The following is a 17,114-nucleotide window of genomic DNA, read 5'->3' as shown; positions in this document are numbered from 1 at the left end:
TAGCAGTCAATAATCTGCTCTCTGCAAATAATTTGGAGACCAATCTCTTTTTAACTTTTATCTTTTTCAACTCACCCCTAATTTCTAATCTGTCTGTGTGCATTGCATTACTAATTCTCCTTGTGTTTTCTAATTAATAAACTACATTTCTTGTTAATTCAATGAAGCCTGGTTTGTGGGCGGCACGGTGGCACAGTGGTTAGCACTGCTGCCTCACAGCGCCAGAGACCTGGGTTCAATTCCCGCCCCAGGTGACTGACTGTGTGGAGTTTGCACGTTCTCCCCGTGTCTGCGTGGGTTTCCTCCGGGTGCTCCCACATCACAAAGATGTGCAGGTCAGGTGAATTGGCCATGCTAAAATTGCCCATAGTGTTAGGTAAGGGGTAGATGTAGGGGTATGGGTGGGTTGCGCTTTGGCGGGGCTGAAGGGCCTGTTTCCACACTGTAAGTAATCTAATCTAATCTAAATTGGCTTCTTCTAAAGCATGAATTTGTTTAGTTCTGGGAAAAAAGACATTTAGCAGGGAAGGGATCCTTTCTAAAATAACTTTCTTGCAGCCATCAAGTAACAAATTGGGGAATCTTACCCAGGTAACAATATTTAAGTTCAGAAGAATTGAAAAGCAGTATTTAGTTTCTGCAGTTTATGATGTAAAGAAGAATTGCTTCTTATGTGCTCCAGTGACAGTAATGCAAAGTGAGTGCATTTTCAGATCAGTGGATCATACAAAAATACTGCCCATTGCTTTAAAGGTAGATGGTGAAAAGGGCCAGAAGTTTGTTGCCTATTCATTCCTGTGTTTATCTGACTGAACAAAATATTGGACCATTTAGAGGAGCCAGATCTCCATTTGGTGTTTCCAGCTGTGTTCACAAGATAATGCAAATTGAAAATGTAAATTATCTCTCTGTTGCTTCCTTGAATCATGTAATCAATGAATGCTTTACTACGTTCAGTGCCTAAATGCACACTTTTTAAACAAAGAATTTTCTGCCTCCATGCTCTAGTCCCGAATAGAGCAAATATGCAAGTAAGTGAGAACTAGAATGCCAACGGTAAATAATTTAAATCATTCTGCAAAAAAGAGAAGCTGCATTTTGAGTCATTAAAATTTAATATTCAGAATTTTTTTAAAAATCTGCAAAATAAACATAATTTCCATAACAACTACTTAATGAATCATGGAAGAGAGCATATGTGAATAAAACCGCTGTTACCGGCATTGTAACTACATTTGAAAAGTTTATTGAAAGATCTCTTTCGAGACATATAAGCGTGGAAGATAATCACAAAGCAGGTCTTTCAGAAATCTCCTTGTAATTTGTAGAAATGCTCTACATAAAAGCTCTTTTATATTCTTCAAGGTGAATAGAAAGTAGACCTTGAACCAACTAAAAGATGAGATCACTGTCTAACATCTTTGGAGACGCTCTAATACAAACAGCAGTTACTAACCCACCTAACTATTGAAAGCCCCCACCAGACAATCTGGCATGCAGGCAACATCTGCAAAGAATAAGTGCTGCTGCTGCTTTAGAAACTGAGCACAAAGGGTTCTGCAAAGTCAAACTGAAAGCTGGCATGCTTCAGAATTCTCTAAGCTGTAAAAATGTTAATAAGCTGAAATGAGTCAGATATATTCAATTGCAGTTTCATCAGAAAATAAGCTAACTGGATATGTGATAAGAGAATGTATTAATTGCTTGTTACTGAAAAGGAAGTAGGTATTTCTTCATAACTAAAGTGTTTACGTTTTAGGGCATTGCCTTTTTAAAAAATATCATAACCACCAATAAGTGCAATGTAATAGTTCCTACATGTGACCTTAACCTGCAACACATTAAGAATTAAGATTTACTTAATGAACACATTTTATTAATTTTGTTTTACCATGCTTGAGTTTCAGTCAAAACATTCATATCACATGTTGTTTGAAAGTCAGTGTCAAAGGTAGGAGAATTCTTTTCTTTTATTTTCCTTCTCTAAGGTTACATTGTAAATTTAAGTTACCAGTTTATTATAAGTCCATTTGTCATTGGGAAACTCAACATTTGCTAAATTTATCAGTAAGACTAGAATCTACCCAACAAGTTTACTCTTTCATGTGTGAGTATTTAATTTCATTGTTTTGGTGATGGATTTCACACTATTCCTACATCATTTCCTGGTAGTAAAGGTCATTGAGGAGAAATTGGTGAACAGCAAATTTGGAGATGGGAATAACAATAGCAAATAAATTATATCCATTCATTCTATTTTAGATAGGATGTTAAAAAGTTGTTGCATGTGGTTATTACTACTGTGTTCAATTCTGATCTACCTGCTTTAGGAAGGATGCTGTGAAACTTGAAAGGGTTCAGAAAAGATTTACAAGGATCTTGTCAGGACTTGAGGGTTTGAGCTACAGGGACAGACTAAATAGGCTGGGGCTATTTCCCCTGGAGTGTCGGAGGCTGTGGTCTGATCATATACAAGTTTATAAAATCATGAGGGACATAGATAGGATGATAACCAAGGTCTTTCCCCTGGGTGGAGGTGTCCAAACCTAGAGGGCATAGGTTTAAGATGAGAGGGGAAATATTTAAATGGGACCTAAGGGGCAACGTTTTCATGCAAAGGTTGATGAATGTATAGAATGAAGTGATGGAGTAATGGTACAATTACAACATTTAAAAGGCATCTGGATGGGTATATGAATAGGAAGGGTTTAAAGGGATATGGGCTAAATGCTGACAAATGGGATGAGATTAATTTAGAATATCTGGTCGGCATGGGCAAGTTGGACCAAAGGTTCTGTTTCCATGCAGGATAGTTCTGTGATTCTATGACTATTTATGATTAACACATGCTACAAGTGTATCTATTATTCAATGGCTGCACCCATCCACAGGGACATCTGAATTGGAGGTGCCGGTGTTGGACTGGGGTGTACAAAGTGAAAAATCACACAACACCAGGTTATAGTCCAACTGATTTAATTGGAAGCACTAGCTTTCAGAGCGCTGTTTCTTCATCAGGTGAAAGGAACGGCGCTCCAAAAGCTAGTGTGCTTCTAATCAAACCTGTTTGACTATAATATGGTGTTGTGTGATTTTTAACAGGGATACCTAATATTGTAACTGACTTGCATTACCTAAAGGCAACTCTAAGATAATTGCATCCTTCTTTTGGTAAAGAGGCCAATATTGCACCTAGTATTCCATTGTGTGTTAAGGCTATTTTAACATTTACCTTCTCAATTGCTTGCAGTACCCAGTTGATAAGTTTCTGTCATTCACATAAAAAGACTCCCAATTCTTCTGACTATAACCATTTACTTGTTGCCTTTTTGAAAAAAAAAATGATTTTCTAGTCTTCCTGTGAAATTGGATTGTTTCATAGCTTCCATAAAATACTCCAACTCTCATTTTCTTGCATCGCCTCTGAACTGGTTTGCAATGTTTATGTTCTGTTTACACCCTCTTTACGTTTCACCTTCACACTTAACTTTGTGCCATCAGCAAATCTGGATATATTACATTAAGTCCCCTCATCCAAGTCATTTTCATAGGTTATAAGTACTTGAAGATCATGCACTAACTCACACAGCATTCCAAATCCCGCCTTCCCAAAAACTTTTCATTGTTATTTTCTGGCCATTAGCCAATCCTCAATCCATACTAACACACTGTCAATCCTATGAGCCCTAATCTTTGATTACCAACTCTTGAGTTACACCCAAAAAAAGATCTTCTGGAAGTCCAAGTATCCTGGATTCATGTGCTCTTGACCATCCATTCTACTTAGTTCACAAAGATCCTGATCAATTTGGCAAGCATAAATTTTCATCAAATCATGTTGAGACTACATAGAACATAGAATATTACAGCGCAGTACAGGCCTTTCAGCCCTCGATGTTGCGCCGACCTGTCATACCAATCTGAAGCCCATCTATTCCACCTAGCCCACCTACACTATTCCATGTACGTTCATATGCTTGTCCAATGATGACTTATATGTACTTAAAGTTGGCGAATCTACTACCGTTGCAGGCAAAGCATTCCATACCCTTACTACTCTCTGAGTAAAGAAATTACCTCTGACATCTGTCCTATATCAACCACCCCTCAATTTAAAGCTATGCCCCCTCGTGCTCGCCATCACCATTCTTGGAAAAAGGCTCACCCTATTCACCCAATCTAACCCTCTGATTATCTTATATATCTCTATTAAGTCACCTCTCAACCTTCTTCTCTCCAACGAAAACAGCCTCAAGTCCCTCAGCCTTTCCTCATAAGATCTTCCGTCCATACCAGGCAACATCCTAGTAAATCTCCTCTGCACCCTTTCTAAAGCCTCCACATCCTTCTTATAATGTGGTGACCAGAACTGTACACAATACTTCAAGTGCGGCCGCACTAGAGTTTTGTGCAGCTGTAGCATAACCTCATGGTTCTGGAACTCGATCCCTTTATTACAAAAGCTAAAACACTGTATGCCTTCTTAACAACCCTGTCAACCTGGGTGGCAACTTTCAAGGATCTGTGTACCTGGACACCGAAATCTCTTTGCTCATCTACACTACCAAGAATCTTACCATTAGCCCAGTACTTTGCATTCCGGTTACTCCGACCAAAGTGAATCACCTCACACTTGTCCACATTAAATTCCATTTGCCACCTCTCAGCCCAGCTCTGCAGCTTATCTATGTCTCTCTGTAACCTACAACATTCTTCGTCACTATCCACAACTCCACCGACCTTAGTGTCGTCTGCAAATTTACTAACCCACCCTTCTACGCCCTCATCCAGGTTGGTTATAAAAATGATGAACAGCAGTGGACCTAACACTGACCCTTGCGGTACACCACTGGTAACTAGACTCCAGGATGAACATTTCCCATCAATCACCACCCTCTGTCTTCTTTCAGCAAGCCAATTACTGATCAAAATTGCTATATCTCCCACAATCCCATTCCTCCACATTTTGTACAATAGCCTACTGAGGGGAACCTTATCAAAAGCCTTGCTGAAATCCATAAACACCACATCAACCGGTTTACTCTCATCTACCTGTTTGGTCATCTTCTCAAAGAACTCAATAAGGTTTGTGAGGCACAACCTACCCTTCACAAAACTGTGCTGACTATCCCTAAACAAATTATTCTTTTCTAGATGTTTATAAATCTTATCTCTTATAATCTTTTCCAACACTTTACCAACAACTGAAGTAAGGCTCACTGGACTGTAATTACCAGGATTGTCTCTACTCCCCTTCTTGAACAGCGGAATCACATTTGCTATTCTCCAGTCTTCTGGCACTATTCCTGTAGATGATGACAAATTAAAGATCAATGCCAAAGGCTCAGAAATCTCCTCCCTGGCTTCCCAGAAGATTCTAGGATAAATCCCATCCGGCCCAGGGGACTTATCTATTTTCACACTCTGCAGGATTTGTAATATCTCACCCTTGTGAACCTCAATCACACTTAGTCTAGTAGCTTGTATCTCAGTAATCTCCTCGATAACATTGTCGTTTTCGAGAGTGAATACCGTTGAAAAATATTCATTTAGTGCTTCCCCTTTTTCCTCTGACTCCACACACAACTTCCCACTACTATCCTTGATTTGCCCTAATCTTATTCTTGTCATTCTTTTATTCCTTAAATACCTATAGAAAGCCTTAGGGTTTACCCTGATCCTATCCACCAACAACTTCTCATGTCTCCTCCTGGCTCTTCTGAGCTCTCTCTTTAGGTTTTTCCTGGCTATCTTGTAACCCTCAAGCACTCTAACTGAGCCTTCACATCTCATCCTAACATAAGCCTTCTCCTTCCTCTTGACCAGAGATTCCACTTCCTTTGTAAACCACAGCTTCCTCCCTGCCTGACAGGTACATACTTATCGAGCACACAAAGTAGCTTTTTCTTGAATAAGCTCCACATTTCTAATATGCCTATCCCCTGAAGTTTCCTTGTGCTTCCTAAATCTTGCCTAATCACATCATAATTGCCTTTCCCCCAGCTGTAACTCTTACCCAGTGGTATACACCTACCCCTTCCTATCACTAAAGTAAACATAACAGAATTGTGATCGCTATCACCAGAGTGCTCACCTACTTCCAAGTCTAACACCTGGCCGGGCTCATTACCCAGTACCAAATCTAATGTGGTTTCGCCCCTTGTTGGCCTATCTGCATACTGTGTCAGGAAGCCCTCCTGCACACACTGGACAAAAACTGACCCATCTATTGTACTCGTACTATAGTGTTCACAGTCAATATTTGGAAAGTTGAAGACCCCATGACAACTACCCTGTCTCTCTCACTCCTATCGAGAATCATCTTTGCTATCCTTTCCTCTACATCTCTGGAACTATTTGGAGGACTATAGAAAACTCCCAACAGGGTGACCTCTCCTTTCCTGTTTCTAACTTCAGCCCATACTACCTCAATTGATGAGTCCCCAAACATCCTTTCTGCAACAGTAATACTGTCCTTGACCAACAATGCCACACCTCCCCCTCTTTTACCATCTTCTCTGTTCTTACTGAAACATCTAAATCCTGGAACCTGCAACAACCATTCCTGTCCCTGCTTTAACCATGTCTCAGAAATGGCCACAACATCCAAGTCCCAGGTACCAACCCACGCTGCAAGTTCACCCACCTTATTCCAGACACTACCTATTAATGTTTTGAAATTCCACATGCCATGTTGTTATGCCTTTAAAAAGAGATTCTAATGTTTCCTTACAAATGCTGTCAAGCTACTGGTCTATGGAAAAAAAAGCTTATGTTTATGTATTGCATTTCATGGCTACTGGATGTTAAAAGTGCTTTACAGCCAATTAAATACCTTTGAAATGTAAGTAACACAACAGCCAATTTCCATTCAGCAAACTCCCAAAATATAATTGTGATAATACCATAATTTGCTTTTATGAAGTTGATTGAAGGATAGATATTGCCTGGGGCAATGGGGACAACTGTCTCGTTCTTCGAAATAGTACCCCAGAATTTATCACATCCAGGTCAGGCAGCATCCAAGGAGCAGGAGAATTGATGTTTCAGGCATGAGCCGTTCTTCAGGAATGAGGAAAGTGTGTCCAGCAGGCTAAGATAAAAGGTAGGGAGGAGGGACTTTGGGAAGGGGCATTGGAAATGCGATAGGTGGAAGGAGGCTAAGGTGAGGGTGATAGGCCGGAGTGGGGATGGGGGCTGAGAGGTCAGGAAGAAGATTGCAGGTTAGGAAGGTGGTGCTGAGTTCGAAGGATTTGACTGAGACAAGGTGGGGGGAGGGGAAATGAGGAAACTGGCGAAATCTGAGTTCCAGCAACACATTTTCAGCTCTGGTCTCCAGCATCTGCAGTCCTCACTTTCTCCTTTATCACATCCAATCAACCAGGGTGATAGGACCTCAGTTTAACATTGCATCAGAAAAACTGTAGCTCTGTGAGCACAGCACTCGCCCACCCCCACTCCTGTCCTGCCAGTGCATCTCCCTTGATTCTTGTTTTCAAGTGGGGGTTGAATCAAGGGCAGAATTTTCCTATGCTTTGAGTGACCTTGGCAATGGCACAAAATGTGGGAAATTGGCTTGAAAGAAAGTGAAATAATCTAAATTTTGATGTCAAGAAAAAAAAGTCAGATTTTCCTTTTAAAGTTTCAACTGTTAGGTCAGAATCTTACTGATAAGTAACGACCACCTTATTTTTACGCATTTATATCAAATTAATAGCCCAATTTGCAATTCTCAGCATCTTGTCTTGAGAAACCATTCACTTTTCTGGGCCTCCATTTAATGTCCATTCACCAACATGTCCTTGAATTCTCCATGAACAGCATTTTCTCCATCCTACATCCGGCAAAGTTGGCATTAGCAAACTACCAGACTCAACGCATTATCATGAATGATCTTGTACCAAATCAGAATCCAATTTGACCTTTTAGAGTTTAACTTTGGAGCACAAGGACTCCTTAGACCTGCCTGCTCCTGCCAGGTTGCTCAGGGTCATCTCATGCATTTCCATAGGATGCATCTTATGGCTCTTAGCTTAATATCTTCATGCCCTTTGCACTTACTCAGAGGCTGCCAATCTCTATGGGTCGCGTAGCTTTTTTGGCCAGAGTGTAGGTGGGTTAATAATTTGGAGGTGGGTGATAGCTGATGAGTAGAAGTATCACACGCAGGAGTGATGTTTGTACTCCATGGTCATTGGTGAGGTTTGTGCTCAGTGGATCAGGTCAGGAGAGCAGAGAGACGTTGGCAGCAATTATCCTTGTGTAGTGCAGAAGATACTGACATTTTTTCTGCACCATTATGCATTCCATCTGACCCTGGAGATAGCAGTGACCTGGATGGCAAACTGTGTCCAGTACAATTACATTTGGTGCTATGGCCTCCTTTGATGGTTCTCTTTGTAGAGGATGACCCTCCTCTCGACTACACTTCCATCAGGACTCCAGGGCCCTATCGGGATAGTATACCACTTTCACTTTCTGAAACATTTTGGTTTCCTAAGAGTTTTGTGTATGAGACAATTCCTGGCTACAATGTCGGAAGAGCTGTGCAGCTGGACTTTCAGTGTGGTGCCGGTGGACTATATGCCTGAAGGTCACTTAGAAAATTTTGCTTTTCCTGCCAAATGACTATATGAAAAATGCAAAAGAGGCCACTTGCACAAGTAATAATGTGGGGAGCAGGAGAATAGCACGAGAAAAGTTGCTATGTGCCATAGCGGGATACATACCAGAAACTACCCAAAAATAGCACTCAACATAAACATGGAAAAATCCAGCTCCTAGAACCTTATGATTTGAAGCAAGTGTGCTGCTAAATGAGCCACTGTTTTGAACATTTATTAATTTGTAATTCGAAAGAGCTATTCCAAACCACAGGGAATCCTAGGAGATCAAAGCAGTTGCATTGAGTATTTCTCTATCAACCTCTTTTTAAAATCCTGGAGTGTAGAATATCAACTGGAGGCAATTTGTCGGTTTTTGGGCCCATTAATATCTTCAGTAGTTTTTCTTTACTATTCTAAATTAGTTAAAGTCTCCCATTCTCAATAGACCCTATGTGACCCATCATGTTCCTTTTTCTACTGCAAAGACACAAATATTTACTTAATGTCTCTGCCATTTCCTTGTTTCCCGTTATAAATTCTGCCTTTTTATGCCTTGAAGGGGTCTATGCTAAATCTCTTCCTTTTTACATAATTGTAGAAGTTTGACAATCTGTTTTCACTTCAATATTCTGTGATTTCTGTCTTTATCAATTTCTTGATCATCCTTTGCTGATTTCTGAAACTCTCTCAATCCTCTTGGTTATTATTGTTTTTGGCAATGCTGTAAGTTTCTTGTTTTAAGCTATTGTTACTCATGCCTCTCATTTGCCATGGTGGCATGGCTTCTACAGTGGAGATAATTTTCCTTTCAGAGATTATGTACTGAATGTGAAATAGGGATTATTTATTTAATTATTGGCCATCACTTATCCATAACTATCTCTTTTGACCTAATTTTTCGAAACAAGCTGTGATATCCAAGCAGTGGCAAGTGAGAGAATTGGGCTATTATGGGATGAAAAGGGTACCTGTATATTTTATGAGGCAATTTTGGGGAAAAATGCAAGAAAATTCACTGGGCCTCATGGATTGAAAACCTGCTGTGAAACTCTATGGAAATGACATTTTTCCCAAAAGTAGTAAAATCCATTCCTATTATTTACAAAGTATCTTATTGGCTATAAAACACCGTGGGAAAGCCAATTCTTGTGAATAGCACTATTTTATGCAAGTTTTAATGTTTCTCAAAATTCCTCTCAGGAACCAAAATGTAGCAATGAGCTGCATAGAGGATATGCACCTGATACTCAGCCAAATACTTGACCAGAGTGATATGATTTAAGGCACATTCTAAAAGGAGAAAGAATAATAAAGAGACAAAGAAGTTTGAGAAAGGAGTTCCAGTTCTCAGAGGCTCAGCTGCTGAAGCGACCACCAACCTTGATACAGCCATTAAAGTCCTGGTAAGCACTGCAATATAGAATCAGAGGAATTACACTATGAAAGGTGCATGGTGGCTCAGTGGTTAGCAATGTTGCCTCATAGTGCTAGATACCCAGGTTGGATTCCACCTTCAGATGATTGTCTCTGTGGAGTTTGCACATTTTTACTGTGTATGCATGGGTTTTCTTCGGGTGCTATGGATACCTCCCACAGTCCAAGGACATGCAGGTTGGATGGACAGACCACTCTAAATTGACCATAGTCTCCAGGGATGTGCAGGCTAGGTGAATTAGCCATTAGAAGTGCAGGGTTACAGGTTCAGAGTTGGGGGTGAGTCTGCTTGGGATGCTGTTGGGGTTTGATGTGAACTTGATGGGCTGAATGGCATCCTTGCACACTGTGGGGATTCAATGATTCTAAGAATCCTAAATATGAATGAGAATTTTAAAAGTGTCTGTTAACTGGTGACTAATGTAGACCAGTGAGCACAGAAGACAATTTGGTGTGGATTGGGATGTGGATAACAGGGTTTTGAATAACCTCAAATTTACTGTGGATGAAAGTTAACAAGCAAACTTTTGGAAACCAGCCAGATGTTCATTTGAATAACAAAGTCTGGAGGTAACAGAGACATGGGTAAGTGCTTCAACAGTCGATGAGCTGAGGCAGCAGTGCACTTGAATAATGTTATAGAGACAGAAGTAGGCATTGTGTGTGATAGTGCAGATATATGGTTAGAAGTACATCTCAAGGGGACATGATTTCGTGACAATCTGGTGCCCAATCTAATTCCCCTGAGACATAGGTTTGGATCCTATCAAGCCAGTTTGTTGAACTTTAATTGTTATCATCGCACTTATAAATTTACCCATATTTCAACACTCCTTTATCTTAATATTTGTGGACCTATCTACTTTCTGGTTTTTTGATTCATTAGTACAATAGTAGTTCATTAGTACAGGGTCTCTGCCCAGTTTAATTGGAATCTATCCCAATGGAGCAGCTCTCTCTTTCCCCAGATAATGATGCTCATACCCCATGAATTGAAAACATTGCCTCCTAAATTATTGTCTCAGCTAAATTTTTGATATCTTTGTTAACTTGTGCACTGCATGGGTAGCAACCCAGATATTATTACCATTCAGGTTTTCCGCTTGTTACAGATATGAAACATCTTCTTAAGTGCTATCTCTACCTAACCTTGTCATGTACATTTGTTGGGCCTAAGGGCCTGTTTCCACACTGTTGGAAATCTAATCTACTTTTAAAAAAATGTTTTAATTCATTCACTAGATTTATTTTTAGTTTGTTTCTAAGTTGACTAATCTATACACCTCTTTCTTCTTTTTGCATTTCCAATCTCAGCAAACTCACAGTAACCCATTCTGTGATGTATACTATTATGTTACATGTGTGGTTACATTCTATGGTTCAGCTGTCCATAATCCAACACTCACCTGCTGACAGCCTCTATCCATCAGCACTCAACCTGAACATTTATGTGCTGTACTTCACGGTGTCACACTTAAAACTGTTGCAAGTCACACAATCCCAATTCACAGCTTTCATGCACTGGCATCTATTCAGTTGTGTCAGACACATCACCCAAACACATTGTAGTGCAATCACTGACATACTCTTTCTTCCTAGTGAAGGTGACACATGGCAACAGGCAGCAGCAAAGAACTGGAAGAGGACAAGAACACCTGTATGGTTCAACCCCTCTGAGAAGGCTACGATGGAAAGGAGCATTGCTGAAGCTGTGTCTTTTGGCTTGGGCTGAAACAATTGATGATTCCTAACACTTTCATCCCATATCTCCTTCATCATCGCAATTACATCTATCTGAAACACCACAGAAAATGTGGAGATGCCGGTGTTGGACTGGGGTGGACAAAGTTAGAAATCACACAACCCCAGATCATAGTCCCACAGGTTTATTTGAAAGTACAAAGCTTTTGGAGCACTGCACCTTCGTCAGGTAGCTCTGAAAACTTGTACTTTCAAATAAACCTGTTGGACTATAACCTGGTGTTATGTGATCAGTAATAGATGAGCAGTGGCACAGATGGAATTGGACAAAGTTACGGAGCTGGAAAGAGGTAAAATAGCCTCAGTGTGCAGTTGGAAGCTATTCTCATGGTCAAGTTTGGTGTGAAAGTTGTGGACAGTACATTTCAGATTCAGCCAATTGCCATGGAAATAGATGAATCATTTGTTTGTAGTAAGGTCAAAGACAGCAGAATGTTGTGCCTGTTCTGTGATGTATTTAGTGATGAGGGGTGGGGTTATTTAATCAGACAGGAGAATGGTGTGGAAAGCCTGCTACATTCTTGACTCCAGTCTGATGGAGTCAATGACAGGAAGGCCTGTGGATGGCCGACACACCCCACAATCAACTGAGGTTTTCAAGAACAAATAATGCCCACTAAAAGGCCTTGTCCTGGATGTAAGTTTTTTCGCTGAGCTGGAAGGTTAGTTTTCAGATGTTTCATTACCATACTAGGGTAACATCATCTGTGAGCCTCTGGTGAAGCGCTAGTCTTATGTCACACTTTCTATTTATGTGTTTAGGAATTCTTGGGTCTGTGATGTCATTTCCTGTGTTGGCGATGTCATTTCTGGTTCTTTTTCTCAGAGGGTGGTAGATGGGGTCCACATCGATGTGTTTGTTGATGGAGTTCCGGTTGGAATGCCATGCTTCTAGGAATTCTCATGTATGTCTCTGTTTGGCTTGTCCTTGGATGGATGTGTTGGCCCAATCAAAGTGACGTCCTTCCTCATCTGTATGTCAGGATACTTACATAACCCACTATCACTAGTATCACTATCACTATCACTTTGCATCCTTGGACAAGCCAAACAGAGACTCGCACGAGAATTCAGAGAAACATGGCATTCCAACTAGAACTCTATCAACAAACACATCAATTTGGACCCCATCTACCACCTCCTGAGAAAAAGAACAGGAAATGATCCACTAGCACATGAGATGAGGTCACATAGTTCTGAAGAATCCAATTAAATTTCATTGCTGTTCTTGGTGTCCATGTAGATATGCACTGTACATAGAACATTAGAACATTACAGCACAGTACAGGCCCTTCGGCCTCAATGTTGCACCAACCTGTGAAACCTATCTGAAGCCCACCTAACCTACACTATTCCATTTGCATCCATGTGTCATTCCAATAACCATTTAAATGCTCTTAAAGTAGGCAAGTCTACAACTGTTGAAAGCAGGCTGTTGCATGCCCCTACTACTCTCTGAGTAAAGAAACTACCTCTGACATCTGTCCTATATCTATCACCCCTCAATTTAAAGCAATGCCCCCTCATGCTAACCATCACCATCTGAGGAAAAAGGCTCTCATTTGCAAGCTATCTAACCCTATGGTTATCTTATATGTCTCAATTAAGTCACCTATCAACCTTCTTCTCTAGAACAAAAACAGCCTCAAGCCCCTCAACCTCTCCTCGTAAGACCTTTCCTCCATACCAGGCAACATCCTAGTAAATCTCCTTTGAACACTTTCCAAAGCTTCCACATCCTTCCTGTAATGCGGTGACCAGAACTACACGCAATACTCCAAGTGCGGGTGCACCAGCATTTTGTACAGCTGCAGCATGACCTCATGGCTCTGAAACTCAATCCTTCTATTAATAAAAGCTAATACACTGTATGCCATCTTAACAATCCTATCAACTTGGGTGGTAACTTTCAGGGATCTATGTACCTAGACATCAAGATCTCTCTGTTCATTTAGACTGCCAAGAATCTTACCATTAGCCCAGTACTCTGCTTCCCTGTTCCTCCTTCCAAAATGAATCACCTCACACCTCCCTGCATAAAACTTCATTTTCCACCTCTCAGCCCAGCTCTGCAGCTTATCTATATCCCTCTGTAACCTACAACATCCCTTGGCACAATCCACAACTCTACCGACCTTAGTGTTCAAAGACGTGCAGGTCAAGTGAATTGGCCTTTCTGAATTGCCCATATTGTTAGGAACATTAGTCAGAGGGAAATGGTTCTGGGTGGGTTACTCTTCGGAGGGTCAGTGTGGGCTTGCTGGGCCGAAGGGCCTGTTTCCATATTGTAGGGAATCTCATCTAATCTAATCATCCACAAATTTACTAACCCATCCTTCTATGCCCTCATTCAGGTCATTTATAAAAATGACAAACAACAGTGGCCCCAAAACAGATCCTTGCGGGATACCACTAGTAACTGAACTCCAAGATGAACATTTCCCTTCAACCACCACCCTCTGTCTTCTTTCAGCAAGCCAATTTCTGATCCAAACTGATAAATCACCCTCAATCCCATGCCTCCATATTTTGTGCAATAGCCTACTGTGGGGAACCGTATCAAGCACATTACTAAAATCCATACACACCACATCAACTGCTTTACCCTTGTCCACCTCTTTGATCACCTTCTCAAAGAACTCAGTAAGGTTTGTGAGGGATGACCTACCCTTCACATAACTCTGTTGACTATCCCTAATCAACGTATTCCTTGCTGGATGCTTATGAATCCTACTCTTATAACCTTTTCCAACAGTTCACCCACAACCGAAGTAAGGCTCACTGGTCTATGATTACCAGGATTGTCTATCCTCCCCTTCTTGAACAAGGGAACAACATTTGCTCTCCTGTGGTCTTCTGGCACAATTCCTGTAGACAATGACAGCATTAAAATCAAAGCCAAAGGCTCTGCAATCTCCTTCCTGGCTACCTACAGAATTCTAGGAAAAATCCCATCTGACCCAGGGGACGTATCTATTTTCACACTTTCCAGAATTGCTAGCATCTCCTCCTTGTAAACCTCATCTATCCCAGTATTCTCATTGTCAACATAGTCTTTTTTTAGTGTGAATACTGATGAAAAATACTAATTTAGCGCTTCCCCTAACTCCTCTGATTCCACGCACAACTTCTCACTACTATCCTTTATTGGACCTAATTTTACTCCAGTCATTCTTTTATTCCTGATATGGCTATAGAAGTCCTTCTCATGTCCTCTCCTGGCTTTCTTAGCTCTCTCTTTCAGTCTTTCCTGGTTAACTTGTAACTCCCAAGCACTCTAACTGAGCCTTCACGTCTCATCTTAACATAAGCTTTTTTCTTCCTCTTGACAAGAACTTCAACTTCTTTAGTAAACCACGGCCCCTTCCCTCGACAACTTCTTTTCTGCCTAACAGGTACACACTTTATCAAGGACATGCAGTAACTGTTACTTGAATAAGCTCCATAATTCAATTGCGCCCATCCCTTGCAGTTTCCTTCTCCTTCCTATGCATTCAAAATCTTGCCTAATCGCATCGTAATTGCCTTTCCCTCAACCAAAACGCTTGCTGTGCAGTATATACCTATCCTCCTTTCCATCACTAAAGTAAACTTACCAAATTGTGGTCACAATCATCAAAGTGCTCACCTACCTCCAAATCTAACACCTGGCTGGATTCATTATGCTGTACCAAATCTAATGTGGCCTCGCCACTTGTTGGCCTGGTTACATACTGTGTCAGGAAGCCCTACTGCACATATTGGACAAACGCTGACCCATCTAAAGTACTTGAATTATAGTACTCGCAGTCAATATTTGGAAAGTTAAAGACCTCCATAACAACTATCCTGTTACTCTCGCTCCTATCAAGAATCATCTTTGCCATCCTTTCCTCTACCTCTTTGGAACTATTCAGAGGCTGACAGAGAACTCCCAACAGAGTGACCTCTCCTTTCCTGTTTCTAATCTCAACCCATATTACTTCAGTAGATGAGTCCTCAAACATCATTTCTGCCACCGTAATACTGTCCTTAATTAGCAATGCCTCCTCCCCCTTTTACCATCTTCGCTGTTCTGGATGAAGGAAGTGTGGGCACTGTTGCTAAATTTACAAATGACAAATAGATAGAAGGAAGGAAAGGTAATGTTGAGGATGCAGGGAGGCTGCAGAAGGACCTGGACAGGCTGGGAGAGTGGGCAAAAAAATTGCAGATGGAATGCAATATGAGCAATTGTGAGGTTATGCACTTTGGTAAGAAGAATATTGGACTTTTTTAAATAGGAAAGGCTTTGGAAATCTGAAGCACAAAGGGACATAGGAATCTCATTTCAGGATTCTCATGAGATTAACATGCAGGTTCAGTTGGCAGTTATGAAGGTAAATGCCATACTAGTATTCATTTTGAGAGGGGGAGAATATAAGGACAGGGATGTAAAGCTGAAGCTGTATAGAGTTCTGGTCAGACTATGTTTGGAATATTGTGAGCAGTTTTGAGCCTCGTATCTAAGGGAGGATGTGCTGGCATTGAAGAGAGTTCAAAGGAAGTTTACCAGGAATGATTCCAGGAATGTAGGACTTGTTATATGAGAAGTAGTTGAGGACCCTGAGTTTGCATTCAATGATTTTTGAATGATGTTGGGGGATCTCATTGAAACGTACAGTATACTGAGACGCCTGGATAGAGTAGACACAGAGAAGATATTTCCACTAGTTGGAGAGACTAGAACCTGAAAGCATAGCCTAAGACTGAAGAAACTAAGCTTTAGAACTGAGATCAGGAGGACTTTATTCAGCCGAAGTGTGGTGTGTCTGTGCAATTTATTGCCACAGAGGGCTATGAAAGCCATGTCATTGAGTCCATATAAGACAAAAATAGAAAGGTTCTTGATTAGTAAAGAGGTCAGGCGTTATGGGAAGAAGGCAGGAGAATGGGGTTGAGCAACATATCAGCCATGAATGAATGGCAGTGCAGACTAAATTGGCCTAATGGCCTAAATCTGGCACCATATCTTCTGGTCTTATAGTTTCTAATGCTCCAAAAACATGACATCTGCTGCCAAGAAGAATGAAAATTTAGTAGGCACCAGGAAAATGTTATGGTCCAAGTGGTCCTTCCAAGTTATTCATCAAATTGACTTAGAAATAGATCATTGTTCCTTCATTGTTGTTGTGTCAACATCCTGGAGACTGCTACCAAACATCACTGAGAGTTTAACAAAGACATCAAGAATTCAAACACGTGACACACAGCCTGTTCTCTGTTAGAGATGGACAATTAGAGATGGACAATAAATGCTGGGCTTGACATTGATGCTCACATCATCCAAAGCAA

This window comes from Chiloscyllium punctatum, chromosome 2, assembly GCF_047496795.1.
Source record: "Chiloscyllium punctatum isolate Juve2018m chromosome 2, sChiPun1.3, whole genome shotgun sequence".
In the NCBI taxonomy this organism is placed as follows: domain Eukaryota; kingdom Metazoa; phylum Chordata; class Chondrichthyes; order Orectolobiformes; family Hemiscylliidae; genus Chiloscyllium; species Chiloscyllium punctatum.
This window is presented reverse-complemented; position numbering follows the sequence as displayed.